This window comes from Mastacembelus armatus, chromosome 24 (assembly GCF_900324485.2).
Source record: "Mastacembelus armatus chromosome 24, fMasArm1.2, whole genome shotgun sequence".
Lineage (NCBI taxonomy): Eukaryota > Metazoa > Chordata > Actinopteri > Synbranchiformes > Mastacembelidae > Mastacembelus > Mastacembelus armatus.
Genome location: NC_046656.1, coordinates 20,298,420 through 20,312,903, shown reverse-complemented (window position 1 = coordinate 20,312,903; position 14,484 = coordinate 20,298,420). Strand labels below are relative to the sequence as shown.

Here is a 14,484-nt window from a genome sequence, read left to right as displayed (position 1 = left end):
GCTGAAAGTGCTTTTCTTCTCAAAGTGGTGGCACATCGCTCTGCAGTGCAGGCTGACCGTGAGCTGTTGTTCATCTCTGTTTGGATTTGATTAACATTTAATCATTAAAAAACCAAAGGCAGATATTAAAGGTGAACCTTTATTTGTCCTGTAACGGGGAAATTCACACTGTCACAGAAGGGTCATAATAACAGAAACAGTCAAAACAAGCTACTAACAATAAAAATATAAGCTAAGATATAAAATATAATAAAAATATAATATATAATAAAGTTAAGTGGCCTCACTTCTGCTTTATTCTTAACCCAGTTTATCATGTAGTGCTAACATGCTGTGCTAACATTAAGCTCAAAGTACAGCCAGGCCATGTTAACATTAACTGTGCACGTATTAGGATGCAAACAGAAAATATGATCCACAAATGAGTCAGATCACAAAATAATGTAATGAGACGATATTAGCGCTGTGCTATATGAAATCTAGATGCAGAAAACTCCATTACTGCACAGACGCTACAAAGGCACTTCTGAAGGCGTCAGGTATCATAAAGGAAAATGTCACTCACTTCATTACATTCAGGGTTTTACAGTGTGGGTCATGGAGTTAGTCATAGATCAGTGTCAGCCATGCGCCGGTTTTATCTCTGTGGCCTGGTCAGACTGCAACCTTCATCACAATACACCACCTTAGCTCTGAGCCTGCAGCTGTGTGTGTGCGTGTGTGTGTGTGTGTGTGTGTGTTTACGTTTGGATTTGTTCCTCCTTATGAAAATTCTGCCACCTGGCACAAAAGATGTCTTTGCACTCATTACATTGTCCTCACAAGCATAGCAGTAGGGGTTTGTGTGCGAATGTGCGTGTGAGTGTGTGTGTGTGTGTGTGTGTGTGTGTGTGTGTGTGTGTGTAAAATAGATGAGAGGAGGCGAAGGCCAGAGGCAGAAACACAACTCTTTTTCAGCATCACTTCCTGCAACATTCATCCTCAAGGCATCGCTAAATGAGACCTGATTCACAGATGGGTGATCCAAGGAATATTAGAAAGCACAGTTTAGCACTGCACAGTGTGTGTGTGCATGGAGGTGTGTGTTTGGTCGTGAGGGTCCCACCGCATCACTGTAGGCTGGTAAACATCCATCAGTGAAGTCAGCAAAGCATTAACTACTTTTCTTTAAAAAAACATTAAACAAAACGTGTATTCGTTTGTTTCCTAAACATTCTCTGCAGAAATCATTTTTATCAGCTGGTAGAAAATCTCAAGGTAGGTTTGAATCTTAAACCTGCGTGAGGAAGGAATCAGTAAAATTCCTCCAAGTCATTAGTGAAAACAGTTTGCAAAGAAAAATCTCACACCCACATTTTTTTTTTTTATGGAGCTTCAGAGAACGCTGCAGAGGAAAGTTGAGTTTTTTTCTGCTTCGGTCCTGTTTCTCAGCAGCACTGCAGCAGTACCTTTGAGTAACGCCTCAACTGGAGATAATGATGTGGACGGTGGTGCAGCAGCTGTCAGGAGTAAAAATGTGCAACGGAGTTGTTCGTATAAAGGGGTACGGCTCTGTGGGCAATTTAAAGCTCTGTGTTATCTCTGAATATTAGCAGATGCACTGAAATCAGATTTTATTTCAGGTCCTTTCATTTGTTTTCACAATTCACTGACATGTTTCAGCCAAACTAGGTCAGATTAACTAGTGCATCCCTGGAGATGAAATTAGCTTGACTTCAAACATCAGTAACTTGCAGAGTATTTTGTGGCACTCAGGTAACTCAGACCCCCCAGTGAGACGTCCCCTCCCTCGCTCCTTCTCAAAAATAACTCCCCAGCCTTGTCGTTTTATTTTGCACAAGTTATTTTGAAGGCATCTCCAGCGTTATGGGATATGACACACTGGGAGGGAAATGTGAGTAGCAGGCATGGTTTTGTCCTGCAGTAACCTTCAGCCAAGGTACTGAACCAGCATCATAATGGACTGGTTCTACTCCAGTGTGCAAAACTAGGAGACATGAAGCAGCAGCCAGTTCAGGCAGTCAGGATTCATCTGCCTAATCAGGGCAAAAAAAGGAAACTATTGCCGTTACAGCCGTTATATATTCTTTAATAGGCCCCTCCTCCTTTAATTTCAGAAAGAAAAGGGCAGGACTGCTTGGCATATTTCAGCTACAGTAAATTATTAACCAGATTGTTTGACGTCCTCAAAATACTTAAAAGAACTAAAGGAAAACGTGACCCGAGGTCATGAGCAGCTTCCCTGTGACTTGTCGTTTTCGTGCCTGAACATAGCTCAGGATGAAAACAGTCTTGGTGCTAAACAAAATATCTTCTCTGACTGTGATAAATAGCATGCAGGTGTTCTCAAGCAGCGAACACAGAGACACACTGTGAACATGTGTATACACACTACTGTCTGTGCACGTTCTTGGGCAGATCATGGCTAAAATATCAGAAGATGGTGTTGCATAAATACACCACTGACCTTCAGTTAATTGTGTGTGTGTGTGTGTGTGTGTGTGTGTGTGTGTGTGTGTGTGTATTGTGACAAAAATTAGCTTCTTTGACCAGTAACAGTGGCTGTTTCCAGATTTCTGCAGCTTTTTTTTTCAGATTTATGAGGTGACTTTGTTTTAATTTCTAAATTCTAGTTGCTAGAGTAGAAGGTTTACATTTCCCAGGATGTGGCTGGCAGCTTGTGCTTATTTCCTACCACAAACTGTTTCTCTGTTTACTTTTACCCAACTTTCTTTGCCTTGACTTGTTTTTCCAGCAGTCAAGTTTAATAGCTTCTGAATTCCACCCACAACGCTGCGTATTTCAGCAGACAAAGTCCTGAATCCAACAGAGAACAGCCTGGTTGGTTACCTGCCAAAGTAGTTGGACCAAATTTACCAATATTTGGATGGTTGGCATTGATTTTCCACCTTGTCTGTCTTTCTGCAGAAACAGGCTAGTAAATAGCGGAATGGGACCAAATGATCGAACGTAAATCTTTTGATCCGGTCTTTTTATACCAGTCGCAGCAGTTATTATTATAAAATGTGGCTTATAACACGCATCCCTGCTGGGTAGACGATAGATGAAAGGACATCACGTACAAAGGGTGCAGATGAGACAAAAAGCCTCCCCAAGGGTTTCATGAAAGCTTCTCCCTGCACGAGATCAAAATGAAAAACAGGCTCAAATGAGATAAAAACTCGACAAATATATAAATATTGGTTGGAAACATTGATAAATATCTAAAGAAGAAAAATTGCTGCAGTTAAACAACAGCACAGACACAGTGCAGCATTGCAGTACTTTCCCTAATAGTCTTTATGTTTTACTGTGTCAGTATTTGTGGATGCACAACTTGGTAACAGCTGGGAAACATTTCACATCGTCAGGTTATTCAGAAAGTCCAGGTTTACTACAACATGCTGAGGCACAGAGACCTTAACTGGAGGTCTGGGTCCTGAAGTGGTGCAGTCTCAGGTGAGTGCAGATTTTTCAAACATTCACCTGCTGCTGTTAAATGATTAGTTTGGATTTTTAGAGTTTAACTTTCATAACATAATTGTGTTTGTCTTCTCAGTGCAGCAAATCAACAGGGGCCTAATTAGTGACTTTAAGTGTTTTGATTGTGTGGTCTTACACTTTCCTCTCCGAGCCACGAGAATCTGCTTCTGTTTTGTTTCTCCACAGGGAGGCAAAGAGGTCAGAGGTCAGGGTTTGGCGTCTTGCTGAGAAGACATTTCACCAGCAGTTTGCTCCGTGTGTGGTATCAAAAATGAATTGCACTGAGATGTATTTGCAAAAATTATTAATGAAACATCCTGCTGTTTAAAATAGCAGCCTGCACTTCTGCTTCTGCTCGTCCCTCCCCGCAGTTTTCTTTCTTTCTGTGTGTGTGTGAGACAGAAAATGTGTGAGAGAGGTTTGGATGGAAAACAACTAGGACAGCAGAGGCCCCTGCTACCAGGCCTGCAGGCAACCTGGCATCACACAACCCGCTAAACCATGTGTCTGTGTGTGTTATAGGTATTTCTTAATGTCTTCATATACTTTTGTGTGCGTGTGAATGTAAGGGTGTGTGTCTAATCCCATTTGTTTGCGTGTCTTAGCTTGTTCGCCTGCATTTATCAGGGTGTGTGTGTGTGTGTGTGTGAAGTGCTGCTACTCTTGCTTGGCACTGAGATGCTCGCCCTTCAGGCTTTCACTTAACACAATGAAACAACACAACTCTCTGCAGAGTTTAGTGAGTGAGTGAGTGAGTGAGTGAGTGAGTGAGTGAGTGTGTGTGTGTGTGTGTGTGTGTGAGTGTGTGTGTATGTAACCATGTTTTGTCCATGTTTGTGTGTATTTGCATAACTGTGTGCATTAAAGTGTGTTTGCAAAAACATGAGTGTGTATGTGTGCAGCAGGGCTGGTGATTCTTCTGTGCTGCAAACCCTGTCGCACTCTGACAGATGGGGTTTTCACATTATAGTGTGTGTGTGTGTGTGTGTGTGTGTGTTTCCTTGTATGCGAGAGAGAGAGAGGGAATGTGTTTGTGTGTACGTGTGTGTAATGTATACACGTTTTTCCATACCACCATCTGTGGCAGAATGCTGCTTTAGACTGAAATATTGCTCCATTCATCACCCAGCAGAACCCCCTTACACAGTCATATCGGTGTGTGTGTTTATGTGTGTATCATCAATATACTTGGTGTGCATCTCCTCATGCATGTGTGTGCATGTATGTCTGTGAGATGGAGAGTGACCACAGATCCATTGTGCAAAATCCTCCATGTGGAAAACCTCTCCCTCTGCCTGCCTCCAAACATTCATCTACTACACTGTGTGTGTGTGTGTGTGTGTATGTGTGTGTGTGTGTGTGTGTGACCTGGGGCTACGGAGTGAGTGATGGTTTCCTGCCTGTTTGAAGCAAAGGGACTTGGGAGCTGCAGCTACGTTGGGACTGACACAAACACGCAGAGTAATCGAACGTATGGCTGCTAAGTGAGTAGGAGAAAATGACAAACTCATCTGCAAACATATGAGGTGAACATTTGAAATATGCCATGGTATGACTCCAGCAATACTGCTGTATATATGAAATCATCAAGATGTGATGAAACAGCAGCAAGTTCTTGGTTTTGGTAAAATGTAAGAAACACTTTAGATCAGTTCTGCAAATAAATGCAAATGATGAAATACTTTTATTTTGTTGAGTGTGCCCAGATGTGTGTTCCTGTCCCTCTGATCCTTCATTCTCTCTAATGTCAGGCTCTTAAAATCACAGACATATTCTGTGTCTGTTAGTGTTGTTGGTTTTTGGTTAGCGGTGGTCAGTTCTGGGATGGACAGATGATCAGTTCCTGATCTGCTTCTGCAGTCAATGCGTTGGGAGACGGTCCTTGTGTTGTGAACCTATTTCTTCTGTGGTGGTTAAACACATTAGACAAAGCATCAGGAGCTGCCGCAGGTTAAACTGGGCTTCCTAACACGTTCAGGGCTGACAAACTCTATGGTGAAACAAGTTTTTACAGGAACAGGAAGGTGCTGGCTGCCTGGTTATACTGTGTTGGAGAAATTAAGGAAATGTTTTCCCCTCCAGTAACCTAATCCCCCTTACCTCAGTGTAAATGAAACCCTGCTGAATAAGGCCCATTGTGCAGACATAACTTTATGCTTTCAGTGAGAACAGTTTGTTCTAACCTTGACTTTTTGACAAAGACTCTTAGCATCAAAACCCAGATGTCTTGCAGTGTCTCCTCTTTCTGGTCACATGACCTTATTTGTATCAAAAAAGCAAACAAAATAACTTTAAGCTCTTATGGTTTTCAGCATTTTTGTACAAAGAAACAAAGCCTTTATTAGCCTGTGTCACAGTGTGACTGAATCCTAATGCATGTTTACTCCAACATGTGCTGCACTCAGCACTAACAGGTAGAGCTGCAAGGTGACTTGCTGGCAGATTTGATGCTAGCGTATTACCATACAGTATAAAAAACATACAGCTCCCCTGCACTGAGCAGGTCTGCAGCCTTGTCTCGCTCTGACCTGTAATGTCTCAGTCTCGTCAGCTGTCTTCTCCAGGCTCGGTGTCTGACACTTGTTCACTCCTCTGCACGGTGACAAACAAGTGCACAGGCAGCAAGAACTGGCAGGCTGCTTCTTCTGGTGCGTTGAAACCACCTGCATTACTGTCACCTTTCACTTTTGTTTTGTTTGTGCAACCGTTTTTTAAAGACAGAACCAGGAGTGAGAGTGTAAACGTCATCAGTCCATTCTTACCTTAAGTACTGATATGTACCCACAATGATAATATTAGAGCTTCTGGTCTGGTGAGAACAACAGGGACAGATTTCTGCTCTTTTCTATGAGGGGACTAGTATTTATGTGTTGATAACTCAGGAGTCATGTTTTGCATTGAACAGAACCAACGCAAACCAAACATTCAGTAATTACCTTCTTCAGATTCTGTGATTGCACAGTGGCGTAGCAGAAAGGGCTCGGCTCTTTTTGTTTCATTGTCTCTTCTTCTTGTCTGCTGTTCCATCTCTTCTTCTGGCTCACTACCCTCTTCACAAGTCTAACGTGGTCTGTTACTCCTCTCCTCCTGTCTTCTCTGTTTTCCTCTGTCAGGCTCTTCTCTTTTCCTTTCGTTTTCTCATTTCCCCTTCACTGTCATCCTCACTCTTCCTTTCACTCTCTGCCTCCGTCCAGCTGCATACATTTCTGTCTGAAATCCATTCAGCTGATAGAGAGACAAGCATGTGAGGCAGAGAACAGAGAACAGAAACAGACTCTCCCTCCCTCCATCATTCTCAGTGACAGAGCTTTCATCTGCTTTATTGTTCAAAGCCTTGTCTGAGTTTGGATCCTGGCTTCTCCCAGCTCAGACATGACAGGATGAGAAGGAGAGAAGGAGATGGACAGAAAGAAAGAAAGAAAGACAGAAAGAAAGAAAGAAAGAAAGAAAGAAAGAAAGAAAGAAAGAAAGAAAGAAAGAAGAGAGAGAGGGAAGGAAGAGAGAGTGGCTGGCTAACAACAAGGGCATGATAGTATTTATCATTATCAACAGTGATAGTACTGTGCACAGTCCTTCTCTTTACTTTAATTTGCACACACAAAACAAAAGTAAATAATCAATCATGCTTTTCCATTACTGTGGAAAATATGATCATCTACTGGGAACGTTTCCAATTCTGTTTCTTCATCTCATGACAGGGACAAAAGCTGCTCAGCGACTCCTGTACACTCATCATTAAAAACAAGTGGAGCACTGGGAGTTAATGGCAGTAATAGCTGTAGTATTAGCTTGTATCTGGTATCAGTGGTAGCAGTATTGGTGACACCTTCCTCTGCATTATTGTTTAGAACAGACAGTACATCTGCTTAAAACTGCATTATAGTCTAAGCCACATGTTAAATACAAATATACTGTTTATACGTTATATGTTAAAAAGTTGACTTGAAGTAATATTAGTTGTAGTGATAGTAGTATTAGTTGTAGTGATAGTAGAATTAAGTACAATAGGTGTATTAGTAGTGACAGAAGAAGTGGTAGCAGGTTTGAGTAATAGGACCAGTTCTTGTAGACGCAGTTATTGTATTTGTGATAATTGTAGTGATAGAAATAGCAGTAGTAGTTAAAGATGCTGCAGTATTAGTACTATTGCTGTAGTAGTAAATCAGCTTTAGAAGATGAACATTATGTACTGAAGTTTCACAAACGCAGCAACATAGTAAAGTAAAAAAAAAAGAGTAAAGTTTTTAAAGCCTTAGTTTTAAAAGTTTTAACATCAGTTTTCACTCAGTATCACTGCAAGTAGCTGTCACAGTAACTCACTCGTAGTTATAGTATTAATACATTAAAAATATCTTTCCACGTCATGATCACATATATTCCTCTGATACAGCAGCTTGTCTCAGTTTGTTCCAGCATCTCCGCTCCCAAATTCACAGTGAGGGATCTCCTCGTGGGGTTTCTAACTTCCACGACACAGTTGCCCACTCATGTGTGCAAAGTTTCTTCAGAGGTTTATTATGTAACAGTATGAAGCAGAAGAAAAGACACTGCTGATATATCCCTGCCTCCCACAAGACGTGGAACAGAAAATAACAGATCACAGAGGAGATGGTTTAATATCCTCAACCAATTAAAAATATGTATCATTATTATCATTATTATATAATAGATGATTATATCTGATGCTGCGATTTGAAACAGCTGCACAAATACGTGTTGATGACGTACGCAAAGTTAAATTCATGCAAAATGTTTCCACAGGTCCGGATATATATGCATAAACACAGACTGCTGCACACACTCACAGTCAGAGGCAGTGAGAGTTGTGAAACTCTAAAGCATGAATAAATAAGCAGCGTGAGGCTGAGGCGTCTCTCCCAGCAGTCCCAGCCTCATGTTTTTCAAACAGTGAGAAAACTCTGGAAAACACAAGTCTCTGCGCTCCGCTGGGGGATCGCAGCACCGCTAACAAGGAACCAGGGGCACCGGCAGTTGTTAAAATAATCTTTTTTTTTCTCTCTTTAAAAAAAGCATCCTCTCCTTCTATCATGTCTGAAGATCTCTTTGTTCATCTGTCTGACTCTCCTGTCTTAGCCGCACCAGTATCTAGTCCTCACGTGTGGCCTGGCTCTGAAGCCGTCATGTGGATTGTTGTGGTTTTAGCCTGTTGGAGAGGCCTAAACAAGCTCTCCTGGGTGACAATGCACTCCTTATAATCTGACCGTGGGTGTTGGAGTTTGTTTGGAGGATGCGCTCTCCCTAGTTCGTTCTCGCCAGGATTTAAAGTGTGTGACAGCCTCGCCGCCTCCTCCCCTGAATTTAGTTGTTCGGAAAAAGTTTTGATGAAAGTAATACTTTAACAACAAATACTGCAGTAGATCTTTATAGAATTGCACGCATGATTGAGAGCCTGCTTCATTTGTATTTGTGCATCGTTATTTAAATCACATAAACTTAAAATGTCGACACTTTCAGAAAAACCGAAGCAGTGGGTGTCTGCTGGTGAAATCCCTTTAAATGGATCAGATCAGAGTCTGCAGACAAATCTGTTTACTTGACCCAATTTAGCTGAGATCAGAGAGAATATTATATGTTCAGATAATACAGCAGGACAGTTGCAGCGTGATGATAACAAAGCTTATCCACGATCAGAGTGCCTCCCTTTTGAACAAGTGAGGCTAAATTAAAAAAAAAAACAATGGAAAGGAGCTGCCTTATTAGATCAATGATCAATTAGATCAATGCAGCAGCATGACTGGATTTAACACAACATAACAGTGAAAACATTAATAATACACAGCTGATCACACACCGATCTAAAAGCTACACTTTGTATTGACTCTTCTCTCTGGTTGTTGTTCCTGATGTCCAGGGAATTAAAGCTGTAGTTACTCTGCCCCATCGTTATAATTCCCAAAATGCAAGAATATGTGTATTTTGACATCACAGTGAAGGTTGTATATGCTAGAGGCCTGTTTATCTTGATCCCTAATCTACATAACAAACCTCTTTGTTAAACCTGTGGTTATGGTCAGATTGTGTTTAAGCAACAGTCTTGGCAACAACAACAATAAAACCAACCATTGTGGAAAAAATTCACTTTTGCTTTATGAAAGTAGAAATTAAATAAAGTCAAATTTTGACTCTTGCAGCAGAAATGAGTGAGATTTTCTTTTGCAGAATACCTCCTTCACTCCTTCTGGGGACTGAATCTGCTTCAATTTAAGTTGTTGAATCTACTGAAACTATTCATTTGAGCTGTCCATTCATTAGAGTCATTGACTCGGAAATTTTCCTAATGGAATTTTCCAGTAAAAGAAGAAATGAGGCATTATCAACTTTCCCTCGCCGTCTCTTTCTCTCGATCGGCAGAAGAGAAATCCCCACTCCCTCATTCATTGTGTGTGTGTGTGTGTGTGTGTGTGTGTGTGTGTGTGTGCGTGTGCGTGTGCGTGTATGTAAATGGTTATTGCCTAACCAGCCAAAACTAGGCCATCTTCTCCTCTGTGCACACCTGAATAGAAGAGAGACAGAGATAGTGAGAGGAGGAAGAAAGAAAGGCTAAAGGTGAAAAACTCAGCACAGTATCTTAGTCCAGCAGGCTGCTGATACTTTGCTCTGATTAAAGTGACATTGTTCCATTTTCTGCCACCAAAGTAAAAGCAAAGTAGTATTTTCCATTACATGTTTAAGAATATGACATTAGCTAAGGGTCACATTTGGTTGTTCTCAGTTGCCTCTTTGTAAAATTCGATTTTAGGTGGACTGTGTTTGCACCTTGTACTGTTTAGTTTACAAATAAAGAGAATTACACAGGAACAGTGATTCATAATAATGTCAGAGAGTCAACTCTTAAACACACACACTCAGGTATTTTTAGGTGAGATATGCTCCCACATCATAACGTGAAGACGTTTGATTCAAGTTGCTGTTTAATCAAAGTAGCAAGTCTTACACAATGGCATGAAATGCATGAAAGCAGCCGTTCTTGTACGACCTGGTAGGTGTGACCAAAAATTGGTCGTCTTAGTGCAGTGTTACTCCATTTGTCTCGTTTTGCTTACGTTGTCTTTACACAACAAACACATTTGTATTAAGAAAACAAAGAGCTGCTGGGGCTGCATTGGCTTGGTTTTGACAAACAGACACTCATGTCACTGTGGTTCCTACTGTGCTTGAAGAGAACCTGTCTTGCAGCAGGATGGAAGCTAACACATCCCTCAGAGCAGCATTGGCACAACTGTGATCAGGTCCTGCAGTGCACAGTTCTGCACTACAGAACTATGAAAACAACTCGTATCGGCACATAACCACAGAGGGAACGATAATTTATGGAAAGCATTCACATGAGTCCATGTGGAACATGTGTTAGCTCTGACAAACAGGGTCCACTTTGCAGAGAGAGAGGTGAAGCATTTAGCTCTTCTGTGGCTGTTTTGTGGTTGTAAATCACTCCTCAGTAACAGTAACTCTTCATATCTTTATGTCTTTATGGTGGTGACTATTCAGACAGCACTGAGACAGAGGAGGCAGAGGAGGCAGAGGAGGCAGAGATGCAGACAGGCAGAGAGACAGAGAGGAAGAGAGACAGAGATGCAGAGAGACAGAGAGGGTAGAGAGGGTAGGCAGGGCACCGACAGCAGAGAGAAATGGAAGGAAGAGAAAACAGGAAAAAGCCGAGAGGCAGAACAAGTGAAGGACAAAGACAGAAGTGTTAGAGGTGTTAATCAGAGCTGCAGGTAGGTTGCTGTGTGTGTGTGTGTGTGTGTGTGCGTGCGTGCGTGTGTGCGTGCGTGCGCGCGTGCGTGCGTGCGTGCGTGTGCGTGTGTGTAGGTGAACTGTCCTGACAGTATCTTGGGGCTACATCAGTAGCTATTAGTATTTTGCAGCACGAACACACACTTTGACAGGTCGACTGCAACCGCCTGCAGAGACGGACTCTGTGTGTGTGTGTGTGTGTGTGTGTGTGTGTGTGTGGACACTGCTGATTTTGACCTCTACTTTCATGTGTTTATCTCACCTCCACATGAACTCTGATGAGCGCACACACACACACACACACACACACACAGACATACACTCCTCCAACAGCCCTGCTTATCAAATATGAATGATTTTCGTACCATCTGGACAAAAAACTTGGTGTTTGTGCTTCTGATCAGTAATGAACAATAACTGTTTCAGTCCTGCTTCTGTTTTTGCTCCTGTGCATCTCTTTATCGTATCATTTCTCCACCCTCATGTCTCTGCTCCCTCCTGTTTCCTCTCCCCCGGTTCTTCCCTCCTTCGTCTCTTATAGATTTTCTCCTTCTCTCCCTTCAGTCTTGTCTTCTCTCTCTACACAATTTTTTTGTTTGTCTTTCTTTTCTTCTACCCTCCATAATCTTCTCTCCTCTTTGCCGCCTCATCTTTTCATCTGGTCGTTTCCTCTCATATTGTCGCTCTTATTCTTGTCCTCCTCCTTTCCTTCCTCCTCTCACCTCCTTTTCTCTTCTCCTCTCCTGTGACCTTGTTACTTTTTTTAAACCTCCTCTTCTCTTTTCTTCCTCCTTTTCTCTTCTCTAAACTTATTTGACTCACCTTCTTTTATCCTTGGTCATCATCTCTTTCTTTTCTCGTCTGCTTTTCTCTGTTATATTCAACCATTTTCTCCCCGTTCCTCTATTTCCTCCCATTTCCTTCACTGTGTGTGTTCTCCTGCACTTTGATGCATCAGGAAGTACAAACACACACACACACACAAACAAACACACACACACAAACAAACACACTCTCTGGGAGTATAGAAGCTTGTTCTTATCAGCTTCGACATCCGTCATCTGTCAGCACAACTTTTATCTGTACATCTGTCTGTCTCTCTCTCTCTGCCCGTCTGTCACTGTGTCTCTCGGCCTCGTTCACCCTCCTCTCTCTCTCACACACACACACACACACACTCACAGTAGTGGCTCGTCTTTATCTTCTCATCGTTCCTCTCTGGTAGAGCTGCTGAATAAATCAACTGCAGAAAAACCAGCGATGGAGATGGGAAGATAGAGGGATGGTGGAGGCGGAGAGGGGCATGATGGGATATGATATGACAAATATATACAGTGCAGAGTCCTATTCTCACAAGGAGAGAGCGAGAGACCGTGGAAGAGTGAAGGAGGAAGCAAAGAAAGAAAGAAATGTGAATGAAAAGTGACAACAGTCTGCTCGCAGCCTGTTCTGGCCTTCAGCCTAAAAACAGAATCTCAGTTTTCAGTGTGTTTCAGTTTGAAACATTATTGTGAGGACGTTTGTGCTGGTCCTTCCATTCGAAGCACACTTTGTCCACACCGTAAGTGTTTCAGTTGCATCACACAAGTATGCTTCACCCTTTTATTGAATATTTCAATGACAGAAAAATAAGCTAAGAAAGTAAAAACAAAAGGAACAGAAGAAGAAAGAAGAGTGGGGAAAATATTGGGGATGGTCAAAGAAAAGGTGACAGGAAGAAGAGAAAGAAGAAGTCAGACATCAAAGACTGAAGGATAACAAAAGAAGAAACACTAAAACCTTCCGAACGGGGCCAACGTACCCCTGAGCAGGACACCACACCCACATCATATGCACAACATTAAAAACAAGAATCGTTCACTACCTTCCACTTTTTGTAATCGACATTGCTGAGATTGTTTCCACACTTAATCACTGTGCCTCTAAAGTAGAGAAAAAAATCAAATTGCGACTTAATGAGGTGCTGATAGTATTATGTCACAGCCGGGCGCCTGTGTGCACCGACCGATGCCGCGTGCCGACCTGTTAATACAACAAATTAGCAGCTGAGCCTTTGTTCTAACTTGGAGCCACTCACAGGCAGAGGTTCAGTGTTTGGCTCAAAGGCACCTCGGCAGGACTTCAAAATGCATGACCTGCATTTCTGTATTTACTGTATTTGTTTTAAACTTATAAATAAAGATTATTTAAATTAATAAATGATTCCACTGTCCACACTGAACAGATCGATCGGTTGTGATGTGCAAAACATAACCAGCTATAGTTTTAGTTGAACGCTATAGCAGCTGCCTTGTTTTATTGGCAATACAGAGATTGTATCCTGTAATTCAACAAAATAATTACAACACTGTCAAATGCACAGTACAATGACACTGTCTGTGCACAGATACACAAATATACAAAAATACTTATTAAGCTTTAAAAAAATCTTATATCTCTGTTTGAATTTTTAATGTTTTGCCACAGGAGCACAGATCATCTTGTGAAATGCCTCTTTCTTGCAATTAGCAAGAAGCTCGTGACATTTTGAATTTTTACTTTTACTTTTTTACAGTATTACAGTTCAGTTCAGTGCAACAACACGAATCAGTCAAATCTCTCTTTAGTGTTTTTAAGTGACTGCTACAACCACAACACCTGCAGTGAACTAGGATAAGGAGAGCTGCAGAAATGTACATGATAAGCTGCTGAGGTTTCAGTGTGATAAGTCTTACACACACACACACACACACACACACATACATATACACACACACACACATATAACTGTGAAAGGTGAGGTTTTTAAAAATGAAGGCAGCACAGAGCAAGCAGACTGTTTCTGTTTGAAAATGTCACCAATCCATCAATCTGATAGGTAAAGGCCAGTCTTCTCATTATACTGTGTGTGTGTGTGTGTGTGTGTGTGCGCTCTTTTAGAAAAAGGGGCTGCTGACCCAGCGAGGACAGCACAGACACAGTCGCACAAACACTCTTACAGTACGTGGTGTATTTTAATGAGCCTCTGGCAGGTCATGTATAATTCATTTTTAACAGGTCTGGTCTGATCACTGCGTGTGTGAGTTTGTGTGTGTGTGAGTTTGTGTGTGTGTGTGTGTGAGAAATACAGGGTCTTAAATAAATCATTTCAAACGCCTTGGTTTCATTAAAATGAGAAATGATTGGTTATTTATTCCCATATAAGATGTCTCTGAGTAATGACGCACAGGAGGGATTAATGATGATAAACATGGCGTCCAAATA

The 14,484-nt window shown here is 41.7% G+C and overlaps 1 protein-coding gene across 2 annotated transcripts in view; it reads left to right on the top strand.

Moving 5' to 3' along the window:
• The window catches only part of galnt14 (UDP-N-acetyl-alpha-D-galactosamine:polypeptide N-acetylgalactosaminyltransferase 14 (GalNAc-T14)), a 116,532-nt gene that overhangs the window by 57,304 nt on the left and 44,744 nt on the right, over window positions 1-14,484 (top strand). The window lies entirely within an intron of this gene.